Consider the following 15,396-nt stretch of genomic DNA (forward strand, 5'->3'; position numbering starts at 1 on the left):
GTCAGCAAGAAAGTAGATTCTGGTGGAAATTTATCTTGCAAATAAAATATGGTTGTCATCTCCTACTTTTTCCTTGAGCTCCCAGAATCTAATTCATTGCTGAGGAATCAATCTGAGTATGAAACTTTCTATTCATTATCCGTCTCATACTGACACCTACTGTGCCAAGTTCTGGAAAATAAAGCTGAAAAGGGGTTTTTCAACGAAGGGTAGAGCAAAGGCAGGGAACTCTGCTATCTGCTGGTGATTTATAGCCATGTATGGCATGCTTCCAGCGCATGGCTTCCATAAAGAGGTTTCTAGATGTCTTATTGTCTGTTAAGTATATAGGCCACACAGGTATTTTTTTTAACCAAAATTAAGTTCTTTGATACCCTGGAGTAATACTTAAGAAAATTGCTATCTTAATAATCTCACTTTGATAACAGGAAGCAAACCACAGAGAACAGTCATAGGGATTTTTAACCACACTGTCCAGCGTTAGTAGGAGAGTGTGAATGTGCCCATTGGTGAGATGAAAGCATTGTATACAGTGGCATTTTCAAGTATAATTCTTTTCCACACAGAAGCAAAGGCACATGAGTATTGAAAGCCTTTTTAGTGGCAAGGGTGGAGGACAGAGAATGGGAGGGCTGCTGTTATGCTGTGTTCTTCTTCGCAATTCCCTTCCTTGAGGGTCCCCTCTTTCTGAGTGTGACTCCTGTAAATCAAAAGGAAGAATGTCGTAACTGACATTTCCATTGAGTTGCTTTTAGCTTTTATGCCCTTGGGTTTTACAGTTTAGTCCTTCTATAATGGCCACCGGATACCCACTCTACTCAGACAATGATGATGTCGTTGAGCTATGGTAAGATCATTTCCTTTGGAACAAAATGAAAAGCTTTCAGCATTTACAATGGAAGGAAAATGTAAAAATTTAGTAGACCTCCTCTGCTACAGGTTGAAAGAGCCCATGTTTACACTCCCATGTACTTCGCTCATCAGATGTACTGTGGAGAGGTTCCAGCATGTTTTTGAAATACAAAAATGCAAATATCCCTCTTCAGTGTATTTTAAAAAGATGAGTCCTTAGAAATATCTGGAAGAACTGGGCGGGAATATAGCTCAGTTGGTAGAGTGCTTGCCTTGCATGTACACAGACCTGGGTTCTAATCCCCAGCACCACCAAAAAAAAAAAAAAAAAAAAAAAAAAAAAAATATATATATATATATATATATATATATACATGGAAGAAGAATAATATTTTGCCTCTTTGGGGGGGATTATTTGGGAATCCAGAGAACCTGAGATCATTGGTACATTGTGTTCTACAACTGGCCTGATTTAAATTTCTGGTGTTGAGGAGGTGTGTGTAGGCATGTGTAAACCCATGAAAACCAGATATTCATGCTCACTTGACACAATCTTAACACATTCCCTTCTCTGGTTTTTAAACTGCCTATACTATGCAAATGTATGATTAGATTGTACAATTTTTAGAGGAATTCTGCTCTACATTAGAAAATATAGTAAAAATGAATCATGCTAATACCTTTCTATCACTCAGCAGTGCTTGGCACTGATCTGAGTACTTAGCAAGTATTCCCCATTTTGTTCTCCTAATAACTCCATTACTCTCCCCATTTTACTGAGGAAACCGAGGTCAGAGAGCTTAAGTAACTTGTCCAGTGGTACAACCAGTCCCTGGTGGGGCTGCTTCAGGCTGTCTGCCTTTCCTGAGTTGATGCAAAAGCTCATGAGAAACAAGTCATTTCTAAATCTACAGGTAGATCTTGTAAATTGGAGACTATTATCTCCATGTTTTTAGGGTTTAACTAAAATGATCTGATATAATCTGAATTCTTGCTTTATGACCAACATTTTAAATTATTTTACCCAGCAAGCATGTGTTTTTAAAAATTATTCTAGTTGTAAGTCTGCTATAATACATTCAAGGGTAGTAAATTTAGCTAGTCAACATGAAACACTTTTAACAGAGAATTTGCTGTCTCCTCTCTTTCCTTAGGGAAGAAAGATGAGCTCTTTCAGTTCCCAAATGACTCCTCAATTTCAAATGAATTATTCCACCAGAATAAAATATTCTTTCTACTCCTGCAAAAAAAGCAGCTCCTGCTTTCAGAAGCTAAAGTCGTTTTTCTCTTCAGTGGGCTGTGATTAATCCTGATGTGTGACTCCTGCCAGTTTCCTTTCTTTGAAACCTCAACAGCAGCTCCCTAGTGATTCACCCTTCTTCTGGAGATGAGTGGTTTGGGTTCTACATAGACTGCTGAGTGCCAGGTCACAGCCTTTGCTTCTGGCCTTGAGTAATAGATAAGAACAGGAACCAGAGAGATGGGATCCCAACGCGATTAAGAGCTTAGAGTTTAGAGCAGTGCCTGGCACCACTAAGACATCTGTAGATGTTGGCCGTTGCTGCTCTTGTTCTTATGTATTGGGCTCCACCAGGCGCCGGGCACTGTTCCGTACTTTACATGCATTGTCTCATTTAATTCTTATCACATTTCCATGAAGCAGGTAATGTTTCTGGGGTTTTCTTTTTTTTTTTTTGGTATTGGGAATTGAATCCAGTGGTGTTTTACCACTGAGTTACATCCTCAGCCCTTTTTATGTTTTATTTCAAGACAGGGTCTCATCTCACTAATTTGCTGAGACTGGCCTCAAACTTCTGCCTCAGCCTTCTGAGTTGCTGGGATTGCAGGCATGCACCACTGAGCCTGGCTATCTGTTTTTTTTTTTTAAATTAAAATTTTCTTTTTATTGTTTATGTAGTGTTGAGGATCAAACCCAGTGCATCACATGTGCTAGGCAAGCATTCTACCCCCTGAGCTACAATCCCAACCCTATGTTTCTGTTTTTAATCCACATTTTTAGGTATAGAAATTGAAGCTTAGAGGGCTGGGTTTGTGGCTTATTGGTAGAGCACTTGCCTAGCACATGTGATGCACTGGGTTTGATTCACAGCACTGCATATAAATAAATAAAAGTCCAATAGAAGAAAAAATTAAAGCTTAGAGAGTTTAAAAAATTTGTCCAAGGCCATACAGCTAGTGAGTGATTAGAGTTATGGCACAAATTCATATTTTGTTTTGTTTTTTAAGTAGAAAAGTATAGGAGTCACGACAGAATTTTCTGCAAGTTTTCTCAGGCTTCCCCCCAGTCATTATTCCTCAACAAAGTTAATCACCATTCTATTCCTTTAACCACATATAAGAATTTCTTTTTTTCTTTTCTTTTTTTTTTTTTTTTTTTTTGGTGCTGGGGATTGAACCCAGGGCCTTGTGCATGCCAGGCAAGTACTGTACCAACTAAGCTATATCCCCAGCCCCATAAATAAGTTTTGACAGTACTTGAACTTCAAAAAAACAAAAAATGGAATAATCAAAAATGAATATAGTATGTACTGTTTTATGTTTGGCTTTTTTTTTTTTTTTTTTGGTGGTGGTGGTACTAGGGATTGAACCCAGGGCCTTGCGCATGTAAGGCAAGCATTCTACCGACTGATCTACATCCCTGACCCCTATTGTGTCTGGCTTTTTAAAACAATATTATGCTTGTGAAATTCATCCATAGATTTGCATGTAGTGCTAATTTACTCTTTCTTATTGCTAAATCCATTGCTACATTTTTCATTGTATATTTCATGTATGACTATACCTCAATAACTGATTTATCCGTTCTGCTCATGGACTTTTGGGTTGTTTGTAGTTCTTGGCTGTTATTAATAGTGTCCCGTTTTTGTACTGGCTGGGTATATACATGAAGCCCTTTAGGTATGTCTCTAGCATCAGGATTGCTGGGTCCTAACAGGTGTGGAGAGCCATGGGAAACATTTTACACTCCCACCTAGCCGTGTGTGAGTTCTAGTGCTCAGGGTCAACTCTTGGTTTGGTTTGTCATCTTTATTTCAGCCATTTTGGTGAGAGTGTGGTAAAATTGCATTGTGTCGATTTTGACTCTATAGCCTAAGTGCTTAACCCTGAGGAGATCCATTTTAATATTTATATTATGCTTTATGGGGAACACTGTGCTGTATGCTTGGTGTATAAGAATGAACACAACCTGACTTATGCCCTCAAGGATAAGTCTACTGTCTAGTTGGAGGGAAAGGGCCTGGGAATCACATAATTTGGGTTTAATGTAGAACACATAGGGAACATTTTTGAAAGACTAAGAGGGCTATCTCCATTAGTCTGTGAGTTCAGAGCAGAGTTCCACAAAGTGTTTTAGGAAAATGTCAAGTTTCCAGGACATGGACTCAAACCCTGGCCACACTGATCATTACTCCACCTGCTCATATTCTTGTGACTCCTAGGAAAACAAGGAAGGAGCTATCTGGTATTTACATTTCTGCCATTAAAGTGAATTGTTTGAGTACATCTTCCCTGGATTAGAAAGAAAATGAAAGAACACATTTGCTGGCTATGACCTACTTATTAAATATTTCTTAAAAGTTTAAGTATTACTGACATGCTCTATATTAAGAAGTTATTTTTGCTATGACTTAAAATGTGTATGCTTTAGGAGCATTATTTTGAGAGAATATCTTATGATAATATTTCTAAATAGTGAAGTATAAAAATATTAGAGCTGGGAGAGGCTTTCAAGATCAACTGTTGAGGAAACTGTGGCAGAAGCACGTTGAAAGGCTGGGTCAGGGTCAAGTGGCTAATGCCTGGTGGAGCTGAGTGTAGGCCCCTGGACTGTTCACCAACTCACATCTTTTAAAAACAAAATGATCGTGCCTTAGAATGAGCAATGCCTGTAGCAAGGAGAAGAGAGGGAGGTTTGGGGAGAGGATTTGGTGACTGGTTTATGTTGATGTTCACAATGAGATCAAGGATCAACGCTATGGATCATGTCTCCTTGGAGGGCTGTGATAGGAAGCCTTTTAGGGAAGGCCACTCTGGGAAGGTGACATTTAACCTGAGGCTGAGGGAGAGGAAAACCAGGCACATGGAAGAACTGAGGGAAGTGAGGTAGGTGAGTCCGTCCCTGGCATTTGTAAACCCCTGATGGCTTTGAAGGAGGGCCACTGTTGCTGTAAATCAGTCTCCTGACCCAGAGGAGACTCACAGGCCTTTGTGAGGCTCCCTCCATCTAGCAGGGTGGCTACAAATGTGCGGCGTCTGATTATAACTCCTCCAGTACCTTTTCTTAACATGTTACAAGATAAGGTCCTAAGAAGTTGCATTCATTTTTTTTTTAATGTAAGTTTTATAGATGAATGTTTTGTAATTTTTTTTAAAGAGAGAGAGAGAGAGAGAGAGAGAGAGAGAGAGAGAGAGAGAGAATTTTAATATTTATTTATTTTTTAGTTTTCGGCGGACACAACATCTTTGTTTGTATGTGGTGCTGAGGATCGAACCCGGGCCGCACGCATGCCAGGCGAGCGCTACCGCTTGAGCCACATCCCCAGCCCCGTTTTTTAATGTTTTATAAGTTGAAAATAATAAAAGCACTTTACAGAAGTCAGAAAATGCAGAAGGAAACTCAATGATAATTTTATTCTGTGTCTAGATGATTTTGTGTATCCCTGAGCCACTTCACAGGTTGAATCTTTTTTTCTTTGTACTTAATCTTCACAACATCTTTATTGACAATTTGAATTTTGATTTTTTTTTCATTTTTAACTGTTCACAACGAAAAAAGCAGATGCTTTTTGTAAAATATTTGGAAAACATGGAAAAATACAGGATGAAAATTAAAAACTGTTTCCAGTTTGACCATCAAGATAAACAGCTATTAGTATTTGGGTGTATTTCCCCACCTCCACATTTATTTATATAGATGTATGTTTTTCCTTCTTTTGTTTTTCAAATACAAATAGAGTTGTTTTCCCACAAGTAAGATACTGTTTGAGTGGTGTTTTGGATGTCCATATAATGAAATAGGAAGCAATGAATGGAAAGCCCAGGGATAAAGGCTTGGTGACATTGTAGGTTTGGCCTCCCGTAGCCATTTTCCCATGCTATGTTGAGGAAGAGGGAACTGGGAGAGGAAGTCTGGCTTACTGCATGCCTACCCTGCACCTGGCACTGCAGAGCTGTGAATCCTGGGCACCCAGGCTCCAGGGGAGGTGAGAGTACCATGGAAAGGTGTGGTTCATGAATCAGCCACAGAACCTATAGTGCGTTGCAGACCTAATTGTTGAGCATGTTGGAAAGTCTGGCTCAAGTCCTAGTGGAAATCAAGTTTACTCAAACCAGTGGGTTGTTTGCCTGGTTTCGAAGGTACACATATATCTATTGTTTTAATCTATCTGCACATTAACACTCAGGGAACATTTTGAATGGAGAATACTCTATTACTTGGTGTATGGCCTTCTATTTTAAACAATTGCCCTCTGTTTCCTTCGAATGCATTAAACCCAAGCTTTTGTAGTTCAACATTGAATTTAATCTCAAAATCCGAATTACAGTTTATATTTGAATACATTGCATTATTGGCTGAAATTCTAGTTGGTTACTTTTTTGCAAAGTGGAGCCTTGTTCTTTGAAGTCACGTTCATCTTCTGGAGACTTGGGACTTATTTTTGCTGCCAGTAAAGGTTCTGTCGGGGAGAAAATAGAAAAAGAAATAATACTACAGACCTGACTTTATTCTGCATCTTCATGATCATTGGTAGAGGTCTTCTGGTTTTGTCTTAAGAGCGGAGAGTATGGAATCTTCCCACTGAGGACTTCTGACTGACTGAGGGCAAACTTTTCTCAAGTGAGTGAAAATTCCCTGGATGTGCGTGGAATTTCTATGGAGAATTATGACTATTTAATCCAATGGCTTTTAAAAAATATAAACCAGAATTCATATAACTTTATTCAGTAAATACAATCTAAAGGAAAAGAATAGTTTAAACATGTTGGGCAATTCGGCCTTTGATAATAGTTTTTTTTTTTTTTAATTTCTGAAGCTTTTTTCTTTGAGGGAAGATGAAACATTGAACTTTTTCATTGAAAAAATTAATAGAGATACATTTCCTTGAATTACTAAAACCTGGACACTGAATGACATTTACCAGTTTAATTCTTACTAATTGTATTTATCTAATTGTATTTATCTCTTAGAAATACCCTCGGTGGCCTAGGTATGCAGGTCTCTTTGTGCCTTCACTAAGCAGATGTGACAGTTGCATGACTGCTTTTTGTGGTTCTTTTTGTGGTTCTTCTGTCCTCTTCTGTACCTGACATCTTTGTTTGCTTCTACTGAGCTCACACTTCTGTTTTATTGCATCTCTAGTTGGAGCTCTGAGTCTAGAGGGTCTGCATCCTTGGATTCAAGCAACCTTGGATTGAACATGGTTGAAAATAACTGAATCTGTACTGAATGTGTAGAGACTTTTTTTTTCTTGTTATTGTTCTCTAAACAGCATCGTATAAACAACTATATATTGTTTACATTGTATTAGGTATTATAAGTAATCTGGAGATGACTTAAAGTATACAGGAGGATGTGCATAGGTTATATGCAAACACTGCATCATTTTATATATGGGACTTGAACATCTGGTTTACAAAAGGGTGTCCTGGAACCAGTTTGTTGTGGATACTGAGCGAATACTGTACTTGGCCTTGGGCTAGGGATTATAATTTCCACCTCTGTGTTTCACCTCTGGGGAACTGGAACCCTCCATATTTCCACCCATCAACCATGGCTCTTTTTTTGGAGGGGTACTGGGGATTGAACTCAACCACTGAGCCACATCCCCAGCCCTATTTTGTATTTTATTTAGAGACAGGATCGCACTGAGTTGCTTAACACCTTGCTTTTGCTTTGGCTGGCTTTGAACTCGTGATCTGCCTGCCTCAGCCTCCCTAGCTGCTGGGATTGCAGGTGCATACCGCCGCGCCTCGCTGATTTTTTCTTTTTTTAATGCAAAATTTTAGGTGTCCATCAGAATTTCTGAATAAATCTCAGAGATTTGTATTTACAAAAAGTTCCCCAGTGATTCTGATGGAGCTGCAGTTATAAAATGCCTAAGAAATTTCCTTATCAGCTTTAATATTTCATGAAATATGTTCAATTCAAAGGTGAATGGTTTTGGAGAATTGGTTTTATTACTTGTTCAAAATATGTTCAACTTAATAAAGTTTTTAGTTTCCCTGGAGAATAATGTCTCAAACTTGAGCCTTTATCCCTTAATGCTTATTCTTTTTTCTTGAATTTAGCAGAGCTATAAATTGATTTGTTCTCAAATTCTCTTATTATGCATTCTGTGTCAAAGACTACAGATTTTATATCCAGCATCTATTTTCCCATCTTTTCTCAGCAACCCAAAGCCTGATTGCTTTAGGGTGTGTGATGTGCTGAGCTAAAAGACCATTTCCCATCACCCCCTGCAGCCCCCACGGGGCATGGCTGGTTACTCACACTGTATTAGGTGAAAGGTAAAGAGCCCTGTGTAGGCTTATAAGAAGTTTCTGGGGAATCTCTTATCTGGGCAATATATCCCTTTTGCTTCTTCTTTGTCCTACCTGCTTCGAGGAACAGGAACACAATGCCAAAGTCTGTCTTGGATAGTGAGATAACTGTGAAGATGGCAGCTGGGCTCTAAGTGATTGGAGCATAAAGAAAAAAGCAGCCTTGATCACCAGTGACTATAAGCCACAATACCAGCCCTGGACAACTTGCCTCCACACTTCTTTCTAAATAGTTAGACCAAAGGATTTTTTTTTTTTTTTTTTTTTTTTTTTAGTGATGGGGCTCAAACTCAGGGCCCATGCTTGCTAGTCAAGTACTGTACCACTGAGCTACATCCCCAACCTGTAAACCCAAGTTATTTGGGGTTTTCCATCACGTGAAGCTGAACCTAATTGGATACCCCAGCTGTGTTGATTTCGGTGTGTCTTCTTGCTGTCTTGAAGGTGTAGTGACTTGCACATAGTAGGTGCTTGGTAAACATTTGACAAATACCCAGAGGCATTGGTGGAGAGCTCAAAGGCTTCAGCTGCTCAGATCTCTATCTTTTCTGCCTTAACTTAAATTACTGACAGGGACCTTTTGTTCTCCTGTCCCCACCCAGAAGTTATGTCCTGTGAGGAGTAGGGCTTTAGAGTCCGCACTCAAATGTTTTGACAAGATATGGAGGGAGCAGTGAACATTTGAGATCCCAGCTGCATGCATGCATTATTTCAAATGAAAATCTAAGAATCTGAATCTCCTCAAGAAATTGGAGGTAGTATTTTGAATGATGTCAGAAAAGGCCACCATTGAATCCTTGCTATCATGGAGAGGCTGTATTTTCCACAGTGCCTGCCAGGAAGTTGATGTCAGGGGAGCCTCAAAAGTGATATTAAGGGGCCCTGACTGCCAGCCCTTGAGGAAGGGTTCTGCCTTCTCAGGGGCAACCTCCAAGGTGGTCTTGGCCAGACGAATCTGCCCCTGACTCATGCCGAGATTTGCTGGCCAGGCTGGATGGCCTCTCTTTGGGGCCCAGGACAACATGCAAGCTTCCTGGAAGCATTTAGGCCAAGTCTCTGCTGCTTAGAAAATGATACTGTTTTCGCAAGCATGGGAATGTCTTTAAAACACTCTCTCCCTCAACAGTAAAGCTCTGTTCTAAGAAATACAGGTTAAAATACAACAATAACAGCAACAATGCTCCCACCCCAACCCCAAAAGGTAAAAAGCAAATCCTGGGAGATGAATGGACTCTTCACAGATGCTGAGGAATTTATTTCAAAACAGGTCTCATTGACTGTAAGCACTGGAACCACCCCGCCCCACTGAGTACCCCCTGAGAGTCGTGGGCAGAGACTGAGCCACAGCCCTTTGTGGGAAAAAGTGAATTCCATGGCAAACCTCAGTGACTCAAGAGTATTTGCTTCTCCTGGAAATAATTAGAGAAATACGCAACCCTGGAAAGGCAGCATCTGGCTGACTAGAGGCAGGCTGGCAAATACTCAAATTAAATAGATGGAGGTCATATTTTTCGAAGGACAGAAACATCCTGAGTATGACCCACGATGTTAGTGCCCATGTCTAGAGAGGCAGCCCTGCCCTGGCCTGGCTGGCTTATTTCCTAAGCTGAGGGTTGCTCTGCCTTTCCAGGAGACACATGCACAGCCCCACAGTCCTTTTCCTACCAACTCTGGGCTTCCCAGGAGGAGCAGGGTTCTCCTACACCCCCAGCTGTGCCCAGAGCCACCACTGATGTGTTTGCTGCCTTGGGAGTGCCCTGGGCCATTGCTTTGCGGTCAGCCTTGGCTTCCCAGCTGCTTCCCTGCAATTTGAGGTGTTGATTTAGGCTGTTAGAAGCGTCTCTTCCCTCTCAGCCCCTTCTCAAGGCCTCCTCAGTGCTGGTTCTTACTAACCTGCCCAGAAGTCCAGCCACCTGGAAGCCTTGCAGCATTTCCAGGAAAGTGGCTTAGCTCATGCACTCCCTTCTTCCTGCTGAGTTTGGAAGGGACCAGCCTTGGATCTCTTGAAAGGCCCTAGCTAGCACTTTTCCTCCTCTTCAATTTCGCATCTACCCGCTGGTGACAACAGCAGACAACATCTTCATGGATTTATGAACATTGAGGTTTTTTTCTTTTTTAATAGCATGTAAGATATTTCCAAGTGAAGAATGCAGTTCTAATAAATCCAATGCACCTGCCATGGGATTTTCGGAAATCAAGTTTCTATGAAAAGCTATGGTAATGACATTTTGAAGTTTATTGAAAAATATGGCCCTTGTAGTGGATGCTTTTGTAAAGGATGCATTTTCACATAAAAATGCTTTCAGTAGCAGTTTTTTTTTTTTTTTTAGTTATTCTGCAGCCACTTGGCTGTGGTCTCTTGGAGCCCTGAGGCAACTTGTTTTAAAGGATTTGGTTTGACTTCTTTGCTCACTTAAGGTTTCAAGCTGTCTGGGAAGGCATAGACAGAGGACACCACATTTCTTCCAATCAAGAGGTCATAGAACAAATCCTGGGAGGCACTCAGGATGGGCACATGCCATGAATAGACTTAAGCACATCATGGGAGAAGTCCTACTAATCACTCAGGAAGCAAGTTTATTTGGAATTGGGGCTCAAAAGCATTGGGAGTACTTGGAGCCATAGGACCCTGAACTTCTAACTCTGCTGCTTGCTTACCATGTGTCTTGAGCAAGAAGTCACTTGGCCTTCTTAAGCTCTGTTTCCTTACCTGCAGAATGGAGATGCTCAGCATTGTATTAACCACCTCATTGTCTTTTTATGTGAACCAATAAATTCATACTGTATTTGTGCTTTCTAAACTGCAAAGTGCAGTGTACATGGTAGGTATCCAGATGATGGCTCTTATTTTTCAATTCACTCATTCCATTGTCTCCATGGTCAATAGTGACATTGGCATCATTGCTCCCACTCCTCCAGATGGGCCATCTTCCCTCTCACGCCCTGCTGGTATGTCTGACCCTTCCTGTTGACTCTGGGACACCTTTAGGTGCTACTCTTAATTTAGGAGCTGTGACATTTGCTTTTCTTGATTTTTTTTTTTAAATATATTTTTAGTTGTCAACAGATCTTTATTCTATTTATTTATATGTGGTGCTGAGAATCGAACCCAGGGCCCCATACATGTCAGTCAAACGCTGTACCACTGAGCCACAACCCTAGCCCACACTTTTCTTGATCTTAGGTAAGATTTTCTCTTTCTAGATCTCTTGCTCTGTCTCTGGCTAGTTTTCCTAAACCCTGTCCTATTTTTTTGCTTTGTCATTTCCAACCTGCAGCACCTTCCTACCTTTCATGGCTGTGTAGTGAGCTCCAGGAGTGGGGAGCAGGACTAGGCTAGGCCCCCTGAGAATCCAGCTCATTAATAGGACCTTTCTGTGCTTTCTTCATGTTCCCCTCCCATCCCTCAGCCTGACTCTGAGCCTTTTCCCAGGATTTTAAGAATACACGAAAGCTCAAAGAAGGTGTTGACTTAACAAAAAAATTATTTTAACCCTGTGGGTACAACTTTTAATATACATGTTTTAATTAATTCATTTATTTAGTACAGCTATTTACCAAATGCCTACTGTGTGCCAGGCCCTACTTTAATGTAAGGGTATGGTGTAAGCAAAGGTCCCACTCATGACAGCTTATATCCTGTCAGAGGAGATGCCAATAAACACACACAGAGATAAAGGCATATCAGTGGGTGATAAAGAGCTGAGGAGAACAATGCGGCAAGATAAGGAGGATTGCCAGGGTAGGGGCCTGCCTTATCAGAATGGCCTTTTCTATGAGATGGTCAGGGAGCTCATCTCTGATAAGCAAAGAGAAGATGAGACCTGCAGAAAGTTTGGGTATCTGGCTATCTGGGGGAAAGGGAATAGGGAGGAGGAGACAGGGACATGAAAGGTTCTCAGGCATTAGGCATAAAGACAGGAGGGTGCTTGGTATGTTCTGGAAACAGCAAGGAAGCCAATGTAGCTGGAGACGGGGAGGGCGGGGCATGCTCCAAGAGGAGGGGGTGGGCTGGGGAGGGCAGAGGGGGGCCTTTGCAGGATTTGATTCTGATGGGAGTCAGAAGCCTATTAAGTCTATTAAGTGTCAATGTTTACAGGAAGGTTGGAGGCCAGTAGCCAGCTAGAAGCTCAGAGAAGCAGCCCCGGATTTTCTGTGGAATTTGTTCTGCCGTCATTGTAAGCTGGGGTGGTATAGTGATGGAGAGGATGGAGAGATATAGTGGCCAGGCCCTGAAGGTGGAAACTGGGAGCCTGCAGTGATTGTCTCAGAAACCAGATGCCTGCCTGGTCCAGGTGGTCCTCACTTTAAATCTGTATTGAAAATGTGGAAAATGCAATTAGCACAATAATCCGACTTACATGAAAGTGTGCAAATCCAAAATATTACTATTGGGTGTATTGAATTAGTTGTTAGAGTGATCAATAGTGCTGGGCTGTGAACGCATTCTGAAAATTTTTTTCTTGCATGTATTTCTCAAGATACCGAGTCTTTACAAACCAGTAACACAGTTCTTACTGGACTTGTTGATTCTAACTTAAATTTATAGCTATTGTTTTATTCCTGGTCTGTTCTCGGGTCTCTTGAAGTTGGGCCATCTGTCTGATGGAGGTAGAATCAGGAACTGTTGGATCATCTGATTATTGAAGGCAGAAATCCAGTCACTGCCCCTGTTCTCAGGAGGTGGGCTTCTGGATGGCATCTATATTCATGAGGGGCTGCAAGACCATGGAGAACTAAGTGTCAGGGTTTACAGGAAGTTTTACCACTGATGTTTGGGTATTTTTTGTTTGTTTGTTTTTAGCAAATAGGATGCTTTGTTTTCTGAATTGCTTCTACTCTTAACCACCCCCAAAATGCTGAGAGAGATAATTGTGAAAAACAGGCCAGGTGTGGACTGGATTTCCTATCAGAAAGCTCATTAGTTTTTTTTTTTTTTTCCTGCTAAAACCAAAATGCACCCTCTGATTTTAAAATTTTTAAGTTCAAAAAAATGGGTTTTGACAGTTTGTTCCATATCTGAAAGTAAAAACAAAACAAAAAACCAACAATTATTGTTTGGTGTCTTCAAAGGATGTGGAGATGAGGGTGAGTGGAAGTGGCAGGGTTAAGTGACCTGACTAATTGTCCTTGGCCTGCTGCGATCTGACAGCATGGGATGCTCAGGAAGAAAACAGTGTACCCCAAGAAGTGATTGGGGGCAGAACCTGCCCTGGTATGTTTATTTTGTGAATGGGAAATAGAGCTAGGTTTCTCTGGGACCCCAAACCTCAGGGATGAACATGTACACTCACAAACCTAAATCATTTCCTTTGATGGAGACCCTTGTCCCGAATGCCTCAACCTCTCAAATGTGCCCAGCCCAGTTCCTTTGGAATCACAGAATCATTTTTTTTTTTTTTTAGGAATTTGACTTGCAAGCCCCAAAACATATCTTGGGCATCTTCCCAGAGCAAAACCTCTGTATATTACTTCACTTTTCTTTCAGTCAGCATAGAAATTGCCAGAGATCTTCTTAGACTCCTTCAAAACTGTCCTGTGACTCTTCCTGTCCTGGTCATTGTGTATTCACTGGAGACCATTAGGAACTAGACAGTGCAGAGATTAAGGCAAGGCTTCTGCCCCCGCCCCTCCCAGAGCCAGATAAGCAAAAAGGTAACTGCAGTGTGTGCGTGGGCTGAGGCAAGCTTGTGTGTGTGTGTGTGTTTAAGGTTGATGGGAAATCTGGTTAAGGGGAGAGTCAGGTAAGGTAGGGGCTGAGAAGAGAAGGGGTGGCCAGGCAAGCCCTGCAGGGCCTGCATCAGGAGCCTCATGTGGCTAGAGATTGTCAGGGCTCAGGTGTTGTATTCCATGATAAGGAACTTGTATCTTTTTTCTGAAAGCAAAGGAAGATGCGATTGAGCAATTCTTAAGCTGAAGTAAAAATGTAGTAGATACATTTGAAAAGATCACACTGGTCTGGTCATGTGCAGTATGGACCAGAGGAAGACAAGACTGGGGATGACTTAGGAGGCCATTGCTGCAGTCTTTGGGAGGCACACATGGGTCTAAATTAGGGTTCCAGCACAGGGTAGAGAGGGACAGATGGGAGCATTGAGGAGACAGGGTTGACAAGACACAGCCACTACTGGTGTGGTGTGTGAGGGGAAGAAAGAGCCAGATGCTTCTAGATTGCTGTCACTGATGCTGTGTCCTGTGGCAGGAAAGTGAGGAGTTTGAAGAGCTAATTGAGCCGGGCACTGTTAGGACTTTTAGAGAATTGGAAGCTGCTAAAGCAAGAGTAGGTGTGGTTGTATTGTTCTAAGTTGAGTCTAAAAAGGGAGTTGTTTTTCTTATGAGAAATACATGGAGAGATGGTTCCAATAAAAACCATGTTTGTTTTGAAAAACGAAACTTTCAGAAGGGAGTAATGAATAGAAAGTCCCCTACAAAGCATCTTTGCTGTACAATGTCTTATGTTAAGACCTTGCCTTTTCAGGGCTTGACAGGTGGCAATGATTCCTTCTACTTTGGAAGATTAAAGGCACAAGCCATCATTCCAGAAGGTGTTTTATCCAGGATGGTTTGGGATTCTGACAGTGAGAATACAGTCGTCACTTCTCGGTTGGGAGACCCTGTCTGCAGACTGAGGGCCATGCTTTACAATGGGGCCTGGTCTAATCAAGTGGGCAGGCGAGGACTGTGGAATGGGATGGGCTCCACCAGGCCCCCAGCACTGGCATCTGTTAGTTTTATAACCTCATCCAAATTACTGAAAACTCTTGTCTTTTATTTTTCTCATTTTGCAAGATTGAAAGGAAGATTAAATGTGAATCCAGGCTAAGTGCACAAAACAGTACCTGACTCATGGCAGTTACTCTGTAGATTATGGTTCCTTTCCCTTTGTGGAAGTGGAGGATGGTTTATATCACCCTTGGGCAGGAACTTTGGCTTGATTTCTTGTCCTGGCTCTCTGCCCATGACCTGAGTGAGGCCTGGTCC

The 15,396-nt window shown here is 41.5% G+C and overlaps 1 protein-coding gene across 2 annotated transcripts in view; it reads left to right on the forward strand.

Moving 5' to 3' along the window:
- Cgnl1 (cingulin like 1) overlaps positions 1 to 15,396 on the forward strand; it is a 169,910-nt gene that overhangs the window by 12,216 nt on the left and 142,298 nt on the right. The gene's annotated exons all lie outside the window — the stretch shown is intronic.

Source organism: Marmota monax, unplaced genomic scaffold (assembly GCF_021218885.2).
Source record: "Marmota monax isolate L192 unplaced genomic scaffold, Marmota_monax_Labrador192_F-V1.1 WCK01_AAM20220418_F8-fsc00001, whole genome shotgun sequence".
NCBI lineage: Eukaryota > Metazoa > Chordata > Mammalia > Rodentia > Sciuridae > Marmota > Marmota monax.